Here is a 14,452-nt window from a genome sequence, read left to right as displayed (position 1 = left end):
GGCCAGTCGGGGTAAGGCACGGACGGTTTCCCCTAGAGCGGCAGTGACACCTGGTGGCCAGTCGGGGTAAGGCACGGACGGTTTCCCCTAAAGCTGCAGTGACACCTGGTGGCCAGTCGGGGTAAGGCACGGACGGCTTCCCCTAAAGCGGCAGTGACACCTGGTGGCCAGTCGGGGTAAGGCACGGACGGTTTCCCCTAAAGCTGCAGTGACACCTGGTGTCCAGTCGGGATAAGGCACGGACGGTTTCCCCTAGAGCGGCAGTGACACCTGGTGGCCAGTCGGGGTAAGGCACGGACATTTTCCCCTAAAGCGGCAGTGACACCTGGTGGCCAGTCGGGGTAAGGCACGGACGGTTTCCCCTAGAGCGGCAGTGACACCTGGTGGCCAGTCGGGGTAAGGCACGGACGGTTTCCCCTAGAACTGCAGTGACACCTGGTGGCCAGTTGGGGTAAGGCACGGACGGTTTCTCCTAGAGCCGCAGTGAGACCTGGTGGCCAGTCGGGGTAAGGCACGGACGGTTTCCCCTAAAGCTGCAGTGACACCTGCTGGCCAGTCGGGGTAAGGCACGGACGGTTTCCCCTAGAGCTGCAGTGACACCTGGTGGCCAGTCGGGGTAAGGCACGGAGGGTTTCCCCTAAAGCTGCAGTGACACCTGGTGGCCAGTCTGGGTAAGGCACGGACGGTTTCCCCTAGAGCGGCAGTGACACCTGGTGGCCAGTCGGGGTAAGGCACGGATGGTTTCCCCTAAAGCTGCAGTGACACCTGGTGGCCAGTCGCGGTAAGGCACGGACGGTTTATCCTAGAGCGGCAGTGACACCTGGTGTCCAGTCGGGGTAAGGCACGGACGGTTTCCCCTAGAGCGGCAGTGACACCTGGTGGCCAGTCGGGGTAAGGCACGGACGGTTTCCCCTAGAGCGGCAGTGACACCTGGTGGCCAGTCGGGGTAAGGCACGGACGGTTTCCCCTAAAGCGGCAGTGACACCTGGTGGCCAGTCGGGGTAAGGCACGGACGGTTTTCCGTAGAGCGGCAGTGACACCTGTTGGCCAGTCGGGGTAAGGCACGGACGGTTTCCCCTAAAGCTGCAGTGACACCTGGTGTCCAGTCGGGGTAAGGCACGGACGGTTTCCCCTAAAGCTGCAGTGACACCTGGTGGCCAGTCGGGGTAAGGCACGGACGGTTTCCCCTAGAGCTGCAGTGACACCTGGTGGCCAGTCGGGGTAAGGCACGGACGGTTTCCCCTAGAGCGGCAGTGACACCTGGCGGCCAGTTGGGGTAAGGCACGGACGGTTTCCCCTAAAGCTGCAGTGACACCTGCTGGCCAATCGGGGTAAGGCACGGACGGTTTCCCCTAAAGCTGCAGTGACACCTGGCGGCTAGTCGGGGTAAGGCACGGACGGTTTCCCCTAGAGCTGCAGTGACACCTGGTGGCCAGTCGGGATAAGGCACGGACGGTTTCCCCTAGAACGGCAGTGACACCTGGCGGCCAGTTGGGGTAAGGCACGGACGGTTTCCCCTAGAGCTGCAGTGACACCTGGTGGCCAGTCGGGGTAAGGCACGGACGGTTTCCCCTAGAGCGGCAGTGACACCTGGTGGCCAGTCGGGGTAAGGCACGGACGTTTTCCCCTAGAGCGGCAGTGACACCTGGTGGCCAGTCGGGGTAAGGCACGGACGGTTCCCCCTAGAGCGGCAGTGACACATGATGGCCAGTCGGGGTAAGGCACGGACCGTTTCCCCTAGAGCGACAGTGACATCTGGTGGCCAGTCGGGGTAAGGCACGGACGGTTTCCCGTAGAGCGGCAGTGACACCTGGTGTCCAGTCGGGGTAAGGCACGGACGGTTTCCCCTAAAGCGGCAGTGACACCTGGTGGCCAGTCGGGGTAAGGCACGGATGGTTTCCCCTAGAGCGGCAGTGACACCTGGTGGCCAGTCGGGGTAAGGCACGGAGGGTTTTCCGTAGAGCGGCAGTGACACCTGGCGGCCAGTCGGGGTAAGGCACGGACGGTTTCCCCTAAAGCTGCAGTGACACCTGGTGGCCAGTCGGGGTAAGGCACGGACGGTTTCCCCTAGAGCGGCAGTGACACCTGGTGGCCAGTCGGGTTAAGGCACGGACGGTTTCCCCTAGAACTGCAGTGAAACCTGGTGGCCAGTCGGGGTAAGGAACGGAGGGTTTCCCCTAAAGCTGCAGTGACACCTGGTGGCCAGTCTGGGTAAGGCACGGACGGTTTCCCCTAAAGCTGCAGTGACACCTGCTGGCCAGTCGGGGTAAGGCACGGACGGTTTCCCCTAAAGCTGCAGTGACACCTGGTGGCCAGTCGGGGTAAGGCACGGACGGTTTATCCTAGAGCGGCAGTGACACCTGGTGGCCAGTCGGGGTAAGGCACGGACGGTTTCCCCTAGAGCGGCAGTGACACCTGGTGGCCAGTCGGGGTAAGGCACGGACGGTTTCCCCTAGAGCGGCAGTGACACCTGGTGGCCAGTCGGGGTAAGGCACGGACGGTTTCCCCTAAAGCGGCAGTGACACCTGGTGGCCAGTCGGGGTAAGGCACGGATGGTTTCCCCTAGAGCGGCAGTGACACCTGGTGGCCAGTCGGGGTAAGGCACGGACGGTTTTCCGTAGAGCGGCAGTGACACCTCGTGGCCAGTCGGGGTAAGGCACGGACGGTTTCCCCTAAAGCTGCAGTGACACCTGGTGTCCAGTCGGGGTAAGGCACGGACGGTTTCCCCTAGAGCGGCAGTGACACCTGGCGGCCAGTTGGGGTAAGGCACGGACGGTTTCCCCTAAAGCTGCAGTGACACCTGCTGGCCAATCGGGGTAAGGCACGGACGGTTTCCCCTAAAGCTGCAGTGACACCTGGCGGCTAGTCGGGGTAAGGCACGGACGGTTTCCCCTAGAGCTGCAGTGACACCTGGTGGCCAGTCGGGATAAGGCACGGACGGTTTCCCCTAGAACGGCAGTGACACCTGGCGGCCAGTTGGGGTAAGGCACGGACGGTTTCCCCTAGAGCGGCAGTGACACCTGGCGGCCAGTCGGGGTAAGGCACGGACAGTTTCCCCTAGAGCTGCAGTGACACCTGGTGGCCAGTCGGGGTAAGGCACGGACGGTTTCCCCTAGAGCGGCAGTGACACCTGGTGGCCAGTCGGGGTAAGGCACGGACGTTTTCCCCTAGAGCGGCAGTGACACCTGGTGGCCAGTCGGGGTAAGGCACGGACGGTTCCCCCTAGAGCGGCTGTGACACATGATGGCCAGTCGGGGTAAGGCACGGACCGTTTCCCCTAGAGCGACAGTGACATCTGGTGGCCAGTCGGGGTAAGGCACGGACGGTTTCCCGTAGAGCGGCAGTGACACCTGGTGGCCAGTCGGGGTAAGGCACGGACGGTTTCCCCTAAAGCTGCAGTGACACCTGGTGGCCAGTCTGGGTAAGGCACGGACGGTTTCCCCTAAAGCTGCAGTGACACCTGCTGGCCAGTCGGGGTAAGGCACGGACGGTTTCCCCTAGAGCTGCAGTGACAGCTGGTGGCCAGTCGGGGTAAGGCACGGAGGGTTTCCCCTAAAGCTGCAATGACACCTGGTGGCCAGTCTGGGTAAGGCACGGACGGTTTCCCCTAGAGCGGCAGTGACACCTGGTGGCCAGTCGGGGTAAGGCACGGACGGTTTCCCCTAGAACTGCAGTGACACCTGGTGGCCAGTCGGGGTAAGGCACGGACGGTTTCCCCTAGAGCAGCAGTGACACCTGGTGGCCAGTCGGGGTAAGGCACGGACATTTTCCCCTAAAGCTGCAGTGACACCTGGTGGCCAGTCGGGGTAAGGCACGGACGGTTTCCCCTAAAGCTGCAGTGACACCTGGTGGCCAGTCGGGGTAAGGCACGGACGGTTTCCCCTAGAGCTGCAGTGACACCTGGTGGCCAGTCGGGGTAAGGCACGGACGGTTTCCCCTATAGCGGCAGTGACACCTGGTGGCCAGTTGGGGTAAGGCACGGACGGTTTCCCCTAAAGCTGCAGTGACACCTGGTGGCCAATCGGGGTAAGGCACGGACGGTTTCCCCTAAAGCTGCAGTGACACCTGGCGGCCAGTCGGGGTAACGCACGGACGGTTTCCCCTAAAGCTGCAGTGACACCTGGTGGCCAATCGGGGTAAGGCACGGACGGTTTCACCTAGAGCTGCAGTGACACCTGGTGGCCAGTCAGGATAAGGCACGGACGGTTTCCCCTAGAACGGCAGTGACACCTGGCGGCCAGTTGGGGTAAGGCACGGACGGTTTCCCCTAGAGCTGCAGTGACACCTGGTGGCCAGTCGGGGTAAGGCACGGACGGTTTCCCCTAGAGCGGCAGTGACACCTGGTGGCCAGTCGGGGTAAGGCACGGACAGTTTCCCCTAGAGCGGCAGTGACACCTGATGGCCAGTCGGGGTAAGGCACGGACGGTTTCCCCTAGAGCGGCAGTGACACCTGGTGGCCAGTTGGGGTAGGCACGGACGGTTTCCCGTAGAGCGGTAGTGACACCTGGTGGCCAGTCGGGGTAAGGCACGGACGGTTTCCCCTAAAGCTGCAGTGACACCTGGTGTCCAGTCGGGGTAAGGCACGGACGGTTTCCCCTAGAGCAGCAGTGACACCTGGTGGCCACTCGGGGTAAGGCACGGACATTTTCCCCTAAAGCTGCAGTGACACCTGGTGGCCAGTCGGGGTAAGGCACGGACGGTTTCCCCTAAAGCTGGAGTGACACCTGGTGGCCAGTCGGGGTAAGGCACGGACGGTTTCCCTAGAGCTGCAGTGACACCTGGTGGCCAGTCGGGGTAAGGCACGGACGGTTTCCCCTAGAGCGGCAGTGACACCTGGTGGCCAGTCGGGGTAAGGCACGGACGGTTTCCCCTAAAGCTGCAGTGACACCTGGTGGCCAATCGGGGTAAGGCACGGACGGTTTCCCCTCGAGCGGCAGTGACACCTGGTGGCCAGTCGGTTTCCCCTAAAGCTGCAGTGACACCTGGTGGCCAGTCGGGGTAAGGCACGGACGGTTTCCCCTAGAGCTGCAGTGACACCTGGTGGCCAGTCGGGGTAAAGCACGGAGGGTTTCCCCTAAAGCTGCAGTGACACCTGGTGGCCAGTCTGGGTAAGGCACGGACGGTTTCCCCTAGAGCGGCAGTGACACCTGGTGGCCAGTCGGGGTAAGGCACGGATGGTTTCCCCTAAAGCTGCAGTGACACCTGGTGGCCAGTTGGGGTAAGGCACGGACGGTTTATCCTAGAGCGGCAGTGACATCTGGTGTCCAGTCGGGGTAAGGCACGGACGGTTTCCCCTAGAGCGGCAGTGACACCTGGTGGCCAGTCGGGGTAAGGCACGGACGGTTTCCCCTAGAGCGGCAGTGACACCTGGTGGCCAGTCGGGGTAAGGCACGGACGGTTTCCCCTAGAGCAGCAGTGACACCTGGTGGCCACTCGGGGTAAGGCACGGACATTTTCCCCTAAAGCTGCAGTGACACCTGGTGGCCAGTCGGGGTAAGGCACGGACGGTTTCCCCTAAAGCTGGAGTGACACCTGGTGGCCAGTCGGGGTAAGGCACGGACGGTTTCCCCTAAAGCTGCAGTGACACCTGGTGTCCAGTCGGGGTAAGGCACGGACGGTTTCCCCTAAAGCGGCAGTGACACCTGGTGGCCAGTCGGGGTAAGGCACGGACGGTTTCCCCTAGAGCTGCAGTGACACCTGGTGGCCAGTCGGGGTAAGGCACGGACGGTTTCCCCTAGAGCGGCAGTGACACCTGGCGGCCAGTTGGGGTAAGGCACGGACGGTTTCCCCTAAAGCTGCAGTGACACCTGCTGGCCAATCGGGGTAAGGCACGGACGGTTTCCCCTAAAGCTGCAGTGACACCTGGCGGCCAGTCGGGGTAAGGCACGGACGGTTTCCCCTAGAGCTGCAGTGACACCTGGTGGCCAGTCGGGATAAGGCACGGACGGTATCCCCTAGAACGGCAGTGACACCTGGCGGCCAGTTGGGGTAAGGCTCGGACGGTTTCCCCTAGAGCTGCAGTGACACCTGGTGGCCAGTCGGGGTAAGGCACGGACGGTTTCCCCTAGAGCGGCAGTGACACCTGGCGGCCAGTCGGGGTAAGGGACGGACGGTTTCCCCTAGAGCTGCAGTGACACCTGGTGGCCAGTCGGGGTAAGGCACGGAGGGTTTCCCCTAGAGCGGCAGTGACACCTGGTGGCCAGTCGGGGTAAGGCACGGACGTTTTCCCCTAGAGCGGCAGTGACACCTGGTGGCCAGTCGGGGTAAGGCACGGACGGTTTCCCCTAAAGCTGCAGTGACACCTGGTGGCCAGTCGGGGTAAGGCACGGACGGTTCCCCCTAGAGCGGCAGTGACACCTGATGGCCAGTCGGGGAAGGCACGGACGGTTTCCCCTAGAGCGACAGTGACATCTGGTGGCCAGTCCGGGTAAGGCACGGACGGTTTCCCGTAGAGCGGCAGTGACACCTGGTGGCCAGTCGGGGTAAGGCACGGACGGTTTCCCCTAAAGCTGCAGTGACACCTGGTGTCCAGTCGGGGTAAGGCACGGACGGTTTCCCCTAGAGCGGCAGTGACACCTGGTGGCCAGTCGGGGTAAGGCACGGACATTTTCCCCTAAAGCTGCAGTGACACCTGGTGGCCAGTCGGGGTAAGGCACGGACGGTTTCCCCTAAAGCTGCAGTGACACCTGGTGGCCAGTCGGGGTAAGGCACGGACGGTTTCCCCTAAAGCTGCAGTGACACCTGGTGGCCAGTCGGGGTAAGGCACGGATGTTTTCCCCTAGAGCTGCAGTGACACCTGGTGGCCAGTCGGGGTAAGGCACGGACGGTTTCCCCTAGAGCGGCAGTGACACCTGGTGGCCAGTTGGTGTAAGGCACGGACGGTTTCCCCTAAAGCTGCAGTGACACCTGGTGGCCAATCGGGGTAAGGCACGGACGGTTTCCCCTAGAGCTGCAGTGACACCTGGTGGCCAGTCGGGGTAAGGCACGGAGGGTTTCCCCTAAAGCTGCAGTGACACCTGGTGGCCAGTCGGGGTAAGGCACGGACGGTTTCCCCTAGAGCGGCAGTGACACCTGGTGGCCAGTCGGGGTAAGGCACGGACGGTTTCCCCTAAAGCTGCAGTGACACCTGGCGGCCAGTCGGGGTAAGGCACGGACGGTTTCCCCTAGAGCGGCAGTGACACCTGGTGGCCAGTCGGGGTAAGGCACGGACGGTTTCCCCAAGAGCGGCAGTGACACCAGGTGGCCAGTCGGGGTAAGGCACGGACGGTTTCCCCTAGAGCGGCAGTGACACCTGGTGGCCAGTCGGGGTAAGGCACGGACGGTTTCCCCTAGAGCGGCAGTGACACCTGGTGGCCAGTCGGGGTAAGGCACGGACGGTTCCCCCTAGAGCGGCAGTGACACCTGATGGCCAGTCGGGGTAAGGCACGGACGGTTTCCCCTAGAGCGACAGTGACACCTGGTGGCCAGTTGGGGGAAGGCACGGACGGTTTCCCCTAGACCGCAGTGACACCTGGTGGCCCGTCGGGGTAAGGCACGGACGGTTTCCCCTACAACTGCAGTGACACCTGGTGGCCAGTTGGGGTAAGGCACGGACGTTTTCACCTAGAGCGGCAGTGACACCTGGTGGCCAGTCGGGGTAAGGCACGGACGGTTTCCCCTAAAGCTTCAGTGACACCTGCTGGCCAGTCGGGGTAAGGCACGGACGGTTTCCCCTAGAGCTGCAGTGACAGCTGGTGGCCAGTCGGGGTAAGGCACGGAGGGTTTCCCCTAAAGCTGCAGTGACACCTGGTGGCCAGTCTGGGTAAGGCACGGACGGTTTCCCCTAGAGCGGCAGTGACACCTGGTGGCCAGTCGGGGTAAGGCACGGACGGTTTCCCCTAGAACTGCAGTGACACCTGGTGGCCAGTCGGGGTAAGGCACGGACGGTTTCCCCTAAAGCTGCAGTGACACCTGGTGTCCAGTCGGGGTAAGGCACGGACGGTTTCCCCTAGAGCAGCAGTGACACCTGGTGGCCAGTCGGGGTAAGGCACGGACATTTTCCCCTAAAGCTGCAGTGACACCTGTGGGCCAGTCGGGGTAAGGCACGGACGGTTTCCCCTAAAGCTGCAGTGACACCTGGTGGCCAGTCGGGGTAAGGCACGGACGGTTTCCCCTAGAGCTGCAGTGACACCTGGTGGCCAGTCGGGGTAAGGCACGGACGGTTTCCCCTAGAGCGGCAGTGACACCTGGTGGCCAGTTGGGGTAAGGCACGGACGGTTTTCCGTAGAGCGGCAGTGACACCTGGTGGCCAGTCGGGGTAAGGCACGGACGGTTTCCCCTAAAGCTGCAGTGACACCTGGAGTCCAGTCGGGGTAAGGCACGGACGGTTTCCCCTAAAGCTGCAGTGACACCTGGTGGCCAGTCGGGGTAAGGCACGGACGGTTTCCCCTAGAGCTGCAGTGACACCTGGTGGCCAGTCGGGGTAAGGCACGGACGGTTTCCCCTAGAGCGGCAGTGACACCTGGCGGCCAGTTGGGGTAAGGCTCGGACGGTTTCCCCTAGAGCTGCAGTGACACCTGGTGGCCAGTCGGGGTAAGGCACGGACGGTTTCCCCTAGAGGGGCAGTGACACCTGGCGGCCAGTCGGGGTAAGGCACGGACAGTTTCCCCTAGAGCTGCAGTGACACCTGGTGGCCAGTCGGAGTAAGGCACGGACGGTTTCCCCTAAAGCGGCAGTGACACCTGGTGGCCAGTCGGGGTAAGGCACGGACGGTTTCCCGTAGAGCAGCAGTGACACCTGGTGGCCAGTCGGGGTAAGGCACGGACGGTTCCCCCTAGAGCGGCAGTGACACCTGATGGCCAGTCGGGGTAAGGCACGGACGGTTTCCCCTAGAGCGACAGTGACATCTGGTGGCCAGTCGGGGTAAGGCACGGACGGTTTCCCGTAGAGCGGCAGTGACACCTGGTGGCCAGTCGGGGTAAGGCACGGACGGTTTCCCCTAAAGCTGCAGTGACACCTGGTGTCCAGTCGGGGTAAGGCACGGACGGTTTCCCCTAGAGCGGCAGTGACACCTGGTGGCCAGTCGGGGTAAGGCACGGACATTTTCCCCTAAAGCTGCAGTGACACCTGGTGGCCAGTCGGGGTAAGGCACGGACGGTTTCCCCTAGAGCGGCAGTGACACCTGGTGGCCAGTCGGGGTAAGGCACGGACGGTTTCCCCTAGAGCGGCAGTGACACCTGGTGGCCAGTTGGTGTAAGGCACGGACGGTTTCCCCTAAAGCTGCAGTGACACCTGGTGGCCAATCGGGGTAAGGCACGGACGGTTTCCCCTAGAGCTGCCATGACACCTGGTGGTCAGTCGGGGTAAGGCACGGAGGGTTTCCCCTAAAGCTGCAGTGACACCTGGTGGCCAGTCGGGGTTAGGCACGGACGGTTTCCCCTAGAGCGGCAGTGACACCTGGTGGCCAGTCGGGGTAAGGCACGGACGGTTTCCCCTAAAGCTGCAGTGACACCTGGTGGCCAGTCGGGGTAAGGCACGGACGGTTTCCCCCTAGAGCGGCAGTGACACCTGGTGGCCAGTCGGGGTAAGGCACGGACGGTTTCCCCAAGAGCGGCAGTGACACCAGGTGGCCAGTCGGGGTAAGGCACGGACGGTTTCCCCTAGAGCGGCAGTGACACCTGGTGGCCAGTCGGGGTAAGGCACGGACGGTTTCCCCTAGAGCGGCAGTGACACCTGTTGGCCAGTCGGGGTAAGGCACGGACGGTTCCCCCTAGAGCGGCAGTGACACCTGATGGCCGGTCGGGGTAAGGCACGGACGGTTTCCCCTAGAGCGACAGTGACACCTGGTGGCCAGTTGGGGGAAGGCACGGACGGTTTCCCCTAGACCGCAGTGACACCTGGTGGCCCGTCGGGGTAAGGCACGGACAGTTTCCCCTAGAACTGCAGTGACACCTGGTGGCCAGTTGGGGTAAGGACGGACGGTTTCACCTAGAGCCGCAGTGACACCTGGTGGCCAGTCGGGGTAAGGCACGGACGGTTTTCCCTAAAGCTGCAGTGACACCTGCTGGCCAGTCGGGGTAAGGCACGGACGGTTTCCCCTAGAGCTGCAGTGACAGCTGGTGGCCAGTCTGGGTAAGGCACGGACGGTTTCCCCTAGAGCGGCAGTGACACCTGGTGGCCAGTCGGGGTAAGGCACGGACGGTTTCCCCTAGAACTGCAGTGACACCTGGTGGCCAGTCGGGGTAAGGCACGGACGGCTTCCCCTAAAGCTGCAGTGACACCTGGTGGCCAGTCGGGGTAAGGCACGGACGGTTTCCCCTAAAGCTGCAGTGACACCTGGCGGCCAGTCGGGATAAGGCACGGACGGTTTCCTCTAGAACGGCAGTGACACCTGGCGGCCAGTCGGGGTAAGGCACGGACGGTTTCCCCTAGAGCGGCAGTGACACCTGGTGGCCAGTCGGGGTAAGGCACGGACGGTTTCCCCTAGAGCGGCAGTGACACCTGGTGGCCAGTTGGGGTAAGGCACGGACGGTTTCCCCTAGAGCGGCAGTGACACCTGGTGGCCAGTCGGGGTAAGGCACGGACATTTTCCCCTAAAGCTGCAGTGACACCTGGTGGCCAGTCGGGGTAAGGCACGGACGGTTTCCCCTAAAGCTGCAGTGACACCTGCTGGCCAGTCGGGGTAAGGCACGTACGGTTTCCCCTAGAGCTGCAGTGACACCTGGAGGCCAGTCGGGGTAAGGCACGGACGGTTTCCCCTAGAGCGGCAGTGACACCTGGTGGCCAGTCGGGGTAAGGCACGGACGGTTTTCCGTAGAGCGGCAGTGACACCTGGTGGCCAGTCGGGGTAAGGCACGGACGGTTTCCCCTAAAGCTGCAGTGACACCTGGTGTCCAGTCGGGGTAAGGCACGGACGGTTTCCCCTAAAGCTGCAGTGACACCTGGTGGCCAGTCGGGGTAAGGCACGGACGGTTTCCCCTAGAGCGGCAGTGACACCTGGTGGCCAGTTGGGGTAAGGCACGGACAGTTTCCCCTAGAGCTGCAGTGACACCTTGTGGCCAGTCGGGGTAAGGCACGGACGGTTCCCCCTAGAGCGGCAGTGACACCTGATGGCCAGTCGGGGAAGGCACGGACGGTTTCCCCTAGAGCGACAGTGACATCTGGTGGCCAGTCGGGGTAAGGCACGGACGTTTTCCCGTAGAGCGGCAGTGAGACCTGGTGGCCAGTCGGGGTAAGGCACGGGCGGTTCCCCCTAGAGCGGCAGTGACACCTGATGGCCAGTCGGGGTAAGGCACTGACGGTTTCCCCTAGAGCGACAGTGACATCTGGTGGCCAGTCGGGGTAAGGCACGGACGGTTTCCCGTAGAGCGGCAGTGACACCTGGTGGCCAGTCGGGGTAAGGCACGGACGGTTTCCCCTAAAGCTGCAGTGACACCTGGTGTCCAGTCGGGGTAAGGCACGGACGGTTTCCCCTAGAGCGGCAGTGACACCTGGTGGCCAGTCGGGGTAAGGCACGGACATTTTCCCCTAAAGCTGCAGTGACACCTGGTGGCCAGTCGGGGTAAGACACGGACGGTTTCCCCTAAAGCTGCAGTGACACCTGGTGGCCAGTCGGGGTAAGGCACGGACGGTTTCCCCTAGAGCTGCAGTGACACCTGGTGGCCAGTCGGGGTAAGGCACGGACGGTTTCCCCTAGAGCGGCAGTGACACCTCGTGGCCAGTTGGTGTAAGGCACGGACGGTTTCCCCTAAAGCTGCAGTGACACCTGGTGGCCAATCGGGGTAAGGCACGGACGGTTTCCCCTAGAGCTGCAGTGACACCTGGTGGCCAGTCGGGGTAAGGCACGGAGGGTTTCCCCTAAAGCTGCAGTGACACCTGGTGGCCAGTCGGGGTTAGGCACGGACGGTTTCCCCTAGAGCGGCAGTGACACCTGGTGGCCAGTCGGGGTAAGGCACGGACGGTTTCCCCTAAAGCTGCAGTGACACCTGGTGGCCAGTCGGGGTAAGGCACGGACGGTTTCCCCTAGAGCGGTAGTGACACCTGGTGGCCAGTCGGGGTAAGGCACGGACGGTTTCCCCAAGAGCGGCAGTGACACCAGGTGGCCAGTCGGGGTAAGGCACGGACGGTTTCCCCTAGAGCGGCAGTGACACCTGGTGGCCAGTCGGGGTAAGGCACGGACGGTTTCCCCTAGACCGCAGTGACACCTGGTGGCCCGTCGGGGTAAGGCACGGACGGTTTCCCCTAGAACTGCAGTGACACCTGGTGGCCAGTTGGGGTAAGGACGGACGGTTTCACCTAGAGCCGCAGTGACACCTGGTGGCCAGTCGGGGTAAGGCACGGACGGTTTCCCCTAAAGCTGCAGTGACACCTGCTGGCCAGTCGGGGTAAGGCACGGACGGTTTCCCCTAGAGCTGCAGTGACAGCTGGTGGCCAGTCGGGGTAAGGCACGGAGGGTTTCCCCTAAAGCTGCAGTGACACCTGGTGGCCAGTCTGGGTAAGGCACGGACGGTTTCCCCTAGAGCGGCAGTGACACCTGGTGGCCAGTCGGGGTAAGGCACGGACGGTTTCCCCTAGAACTGCAGTGACACCTGGTGGCCAGTCGGGGTAAGGCACGGACGGTTTGCCCTAAAGCTGCAGTGACACCTGGTGTCCAGTCGGGGTAAGGCACGGACGGTTTCCCCTAGAGCAGCAGTGACACCTGGTGGCCAGTCGGGGTAAGGCACGGACATTTCCCCCTAAAGCTGCAGTGACACCTGGGTGGCCAGTCGGGGTAAGGCACGGACGGTTTCCCCTAAAGGTGCAGTGACACCTGGTGGCCAGTCGGGGTAAGGCACGGACGGTTTCCCCTAGAGCTGCAGTGACACCTGGTGGCCAGTCGGGGTAAGGCACGGACGGTTTCCCCTAGAGCGGCAGTGACACCTGGTGGCCAGTTGGGGTAAGGCACGGACGGTTCCCCTAAAGCTGCAGTGACACCTGGTGGCCAATCGGGGTAAGGCACGGACGGTTTCCCCTAAAGCTGCAGTGACACCTGGCGGCCAGTCGGGGTAACGCACGGACGGTTTCCCCTAAAGCTGCAGTGACACCTGGTGGCCAATCGGGGTAAGGCACGGACGGTTTCACCTAGAGCTGCAGTGACACCTGGTGGCCAGTTGGTGTAAGGCACGGACGGTTTCCCCTACAGCTGCAGTGACACCTGGTGGCCAGTCGGGGTAAGGCACGGACGGTTTCCCTAGAGCGGCAGTGACACCTGGTGGCCAGTCGGGGTAAGGCACGGACGGTTTCCCCTAGAGCGGCAGTGACACCTGATGGCCAGTCGGGGTAAGGCACGGACGGTTTCCCCTAGAGCGGCAGTGACACCTGGTGGCCAGTCGGGGTAAGGCACGGACGGTTTCCCCTAAAGCTGCAGTGACACCTGGTGGCCAGTCGGGGTAAGGCACGGACGGCTTCCCCTAAAGCTGCAGTGACACCTGGTGGCCAGTCGGGGTAAGGCACGGACGGTTTCCCCTAAAGCTGCAGTGACACCTGGCGGCCAGTCGGGATAAGGCACGGACGGTTTCCCCTAGAACGGCAGTGACACCTGGCGGCCAGTAGGGGTAAGGCACGGACGGTTTCCCCTAGAGCGGCAGTGACACCTGGTGGCCAGTCGGGGTAAGGCACGGACGGTTTCCCCTAGAGCGGCAGTGACACCTGGTGGCCAGTCGGGGTAAGGCACGGACGGTTTCCCCTAGAACTGCAGTGACACCTGGTGGCCAGTTGGGGTAAGGCACGGACGGTTTCTCCTAGAGCCGCAGTGAGACCTGGTGGCCAGTCGGGGTAAGGCACGGACGGTTTCCCCTAAAGCTGCAGTGACACCTGCTGGCCAGTCGGGGTAAGGCACGGACGGTTTCCCCTAGAGCTGCAGTGACACCTGGTGGCCAGTCGGGGTAAGGCACGGAGGGTTTCCCCTAAAGCTGCAGTGACACCTGGTGGCCAGTCTGGGTAAGGCACGGACGGTTTCCCCTAGAGCGGCAGTGACACCTGGTGGCCAGTCGGGGTAAGGCACGGATGGTTTCCCCTAAAGCTGCAGTGACACCTGGTGGCCAGTCGCGGTAAGGCACGGACGGTTTATCCTAGAGCGGCAGTGACACCTGGTGTCCAGTCGGGGTAAGGCACGGACGGTTTCCCTAGAGCGGCAGTGACACCTGGTGGCCAGTCGGGGTAAGGCACGGACGGTTTCCCCTAGAGCGGCAGTGACACCTGGTGGCCAGTCGGGGTAAGGCACGGACGGTTTCCCCTAAAGCGGCAGTGACACCTGGTGGCCAGTCGGGGTAAGGCACGGACGGTTTTCCGTAGAGCGGCAGTGACACCTGGTGGCCAGTCGGGGTAAGGCACGGACGGTTTCCCCTAAAGCTGCAGTGACACCTGGTGTCCAGTCGGGGTAAGGCACGGACGGTTTCCCCTAAAGCTGCAGTGACACCTGGTGGCCAGTCGGGGT

The sequence above is a fragment of the Natator depressus genome, chromosome 28 (genome assembly GCF_965152275.1).
Source record: "Natator depressus isolate rNatDep1 chromosome 28, rNatDep2.hap1, whole genome shotgun sequence".
In the NCBI taxonomy this organism is placed as follows: Eukaryota; Metazoa; Chordata; order Testudines; family Cheloniidae; genus Natator; species Natator depressus.
The sequence above is the reverse complement of the archived record's forward strand: the minus strand, read 5'-3'. Positions refer to the sequence as shown.